At 43.1% G+C, this 3,723-nt stretch overlaps 1 long non-coding RNA gene across 1 annotated transcript; it reads right to left on the bottom strand.

Moving 5' to 3' along the window:
- Positions 1–746: 746 nt before the first annotated feature.
- LOC134483471 (uncharacterized) lies at positions 747–2,197 on the bottom strand. Its single transcript, XR_010060315.1, has 3 exons — positions 1,901–2,197; positions 1,076–1,181; positions 747–950 (listed from the first exon to the last, which is right to left on the bottom strand). It is a non-coding gene; the product is annotated as an uncharacterized LOC134483471 (long non-coding RNA).
- Between the last annotated feature and the right edge of the window lie 1,526 nt (positions 2,198–3,723).

Consider the following 3,723-nt stretch of genomic DNA (forward strand, 5'->3'; position numbering starts at 1 on the left):
GTTCTTGAGGTTCCTCCCTAAACTGCTTAGATTAAACTAATTTTCTTGCTAACAATCAAAAAACTGATTATGCCAATCTGGCCTACAGGAAGCTAGTTTCTATTCTGTATTTTGTCAGATGTGCATAATTCATATGGTCATCATTGATAACAGCTGAAAGATCTGCTCTAATATGGACACTAAGTGATGCTGGAGGATGATCCTGACCCACAGTGAGCAGTGGGGACACCAGAGCCCTGTAGGGATGTCTGGCAAGATAACACGTTGAGCACGAACGGCTCAGTAGGTTCCCTGTGAATACACATCTCCTGAGATCTCTCTATTTAATTGTAGGTGATCCTGTCCACCTAATACAGGACCTCATGTGGAATAACAAAAGACACCTGCAGGAGCTGTGGTGATGACTCACAGGGTAGAGCATCTGCTGCTCTCTCAGAAGAACCACATGGACCCTAACAATTGGGTAAAGTGTGTCAGTGATTACATCACAAAGTGTGTGTCTGAGACACAGCCACATTCTCCACACAAAAGACACTATCACACTGGGTACCCCTTGGTGACTTTGAATTCACTTATTAGCCAAGGCTCCATGGAACATGCAGAGATCCATCCGTAGCTGTCAGTTCTAGGTCCACAGGAAGGGACAGAACCCTTGAGTAAGAATGATGGTCTTAAGAGTCAAGAGATAGAATTCAATTTTTATTCATAACAAATACATTTTTACAACAAAACAGGATTAAAATGAATAAAAATATTTAAAAATATTTGAAAGTAAAAATAGTAACAAGAACATATAAATATGAAACAACAAAAAGAAAACTTCAATTAAAATCATAACAAAAATATTTCTAAAAGCATATTCTTAACGAACATTTAGAAGCACAGATGTATTGCTGTTTCTCCTCTAGCACACATAATGAAAAGCGGTCTCCCAACTTGACTCTCAGGTGCTGTTTTCAGAGAAGAAAGTAAGACCTCAATCAGTCAGGCTTGCTTAGTGGTATATGAATTTAGGGTCTCTAAGAAATGACAAATTAACGCAGAGGATGAATATTCATCCAAAAAATGTTGTTACCATTCAGGATGTTGGTCATCAGGGACACCTGAGAAAGCAACTTATTCTTCAGGAAGCTCTCTTACTGGGGTGTGTCCAATTCCAGCTCTCTTGCACTTTCTGAGACCTGGGAGAGGAAGGCAGTTTTTCAGACACTGATTTGGTGGGGAAATGCAAGCCAGCTGTCAGAATGCTGCCTTCTACCACCTCAGTTATATTGGACAGTCGACATGGACATTTTAAGTGATATCATTGTTGCTAACTCTGTGGGCAGGGCAAAATCTCCAGAGAGCCTCACAGTAATGTGGGCTGCCAATATGGGACCCAGACATATACCAGTGCAAACCAAGAACAGGGCAATGGCAAGAGACCTCATCGGGTTGCAGGAAGAAAGGAGATGTCCATATGTCACCAAGGATAAAGCCAATGACAAGTACTAATTTGACATTTGCACTTGGTTCTTATCCCAAAGGTGCTTCCTACACAAGAGGTCACATGACCACAGAGTGTCATTTGTCAAAGAACCAAGAAATTGTTCAAAACTCTACATAGGATCCAATCTATCACATGGATATGCAATAATGAGATATGTTATTCATCTGTCACCATTTCTAGACTGCAGCTTCAAAAAGAGCAGCAAAATATACTTGCACAATAATTCAGTTTCTGAAAAGTGGTTAACTTCCTAGAATACTTGTGCATAGGCAGAGCAATGAACAATTCCATTACATGAGGTGGTTGGCTGGTTGTGAGTGTAAATTAGAATGGTGGTAAGAGAAGCAAAGATGTATCAAATTGGCAAATTTTATCAGATATTGTTAAGCTAACACATCTGCTCGTCCCTACCTGATAATGCTGGTTCTGGCCGTTGATGGTCTTCATCTTTCTTGTTGAAGTCAACCAAATATTTCTGGTTCAGTGCATAATCAAGATGTATCTCCTTGCTCTCCTGCTTCAGTGGGACCAACTTCTTCCTACATGTGTTCTCCATCAGGAGCTGGCTGAGCAGGTTTCTGGAAAAACAGTCTGCATAGTAAAATCATGCTGCCCCTTTATCCCATTCCTACTCCCAAGTCCCACTAACTCTACCAGGTCCCAGATACCCATGAAGACTTAATAAAATGCATCTTGATACATATAAGGCTGCTGCACAAACCATAAAGTGTTAATTCGGGGAAGAATAAATTGTTTGCTTGGCCTGACACCAATTAGTGTCCACACCTCTGAGAAAGAACATGGATCTACAACTATCCATGAAAGCCCAATGCATGGGGCCAACATCAATTAGTACTGGGCCAACACCCTCAAAGGGGGTCAGTAGAACCAAGAGAAGGTCATGCTAACCATGTGGTCCACGCACTGAGTTTTGTAAAACCTGGTGTGACACCATAGGTCCAGGGCAGCCTAATAACCTTCTGCTGACTTCAATCAGTACTGTTCTCTCTAGAGCCTTCTTAAGATGCCTAGACAATCGTGGGATGAGTAACAGTCTTTTATGGAACTGAAAACTGAGTCCTAATGACCCTGGCACACTGATGGGTAAATAGCACAAGAGATAGAACCAGAGCTGAAAACCGTCCAATCCAGAACAAAGAAAGTCAGAAATGGCCATTCCACAAGTGATAGCCTTTCTGACCAGGACTTACCTAGAGAAGGTAATCTCCTTCTTCAGCTTATGGTTGTTCTCATGGACCTCAGTGTTCTCCATCTCTAAGTTGTGCAGAATTGACATGACCGCCTCCTCCATTCTCTCCAGGTCTTCATAATATGGATTTGGCCTGAAGTGTGGCCTGGCCCCAAATGATAGAATACAATGAACATCGGCATGTAGGAATATATGAACTCAGGGTGGGTCCTATATTACCCCAGGCTGCTGCCTGGATCTGCCAGCACTCAGTCCCCTGCCTAGCAAGTACAGAGACTCACCATAACCTCACTGCAATTACAATCTTGCAAAGCCACCAGCTGTCAAGGGCTTTGCAAATGCACACTGGGAACTCACTCTCCCTGACTTTATCCCTGAATTCTTCATTCAGACCACAAGTTCTGCTTTTCAATAAATGGAAGCAGATGAGTCCATTTTCAATCTCACTCCTCAGGAAGGGTCAGGTTCTGAATCTCCACTATATGGTAGGTGAGGTTTAGCACAGGGTGGTTAGGGAGGCACAGCTTTCTAGAACCCAAAACCTTAATAGGATAAGAAGAAGGTGACCTTGCAGACCCAGGAATGAAACAAGAGCATTTGGAGTGATTCATACCTGTTCTTCATGGATCTCTCTGTCAGAAACCTCAGGCGATCTCTCAGGTCATTTCTCTCCTCGGTAATGAGCTGCAGCTCTTTAATCAGCCTCTCCTTTTCCTTCATGGCCTGATTCTTGCTTAGGTCAGTGCCAGGGGATGATGTTTCTCTCCCAGAGTCTGTAGGTAGAAGAACACAAGTGAACCTGCATGGGGAGAATGCATAGAGTGTACATAGACCACAGTTAGGCCTAAACAGGAGAACAAGCCAGGAACCCAGTGTCACTGCTAGGCGATTGGTCTATGCTTAAGAGACCTCCTCAGGGGATCTCAGTTCTCCCACTTCTCTATAGAGACCAAGAGATGTAAGCAGCCAGGTGTTCCCTATGCCGGACATCACGTGCTTACATGTACCATGGAGATGGCTTCTC

The sequence above is a fragment of the Rattus norvegicus genome, chromosome 19 (genome assembly GCF_036323735.1).
Source record: "Rattus norvegicus strain BN/NHsdMcwi chromosome 19, GRCr8, whole genome shotgun sequence".
Classification (NCBI taxonomy): Eukaryota; Metazoa; Chordata; class Mammalia; order Rodentia; family Muridae; genus Rattus; species Rattus norvegicus.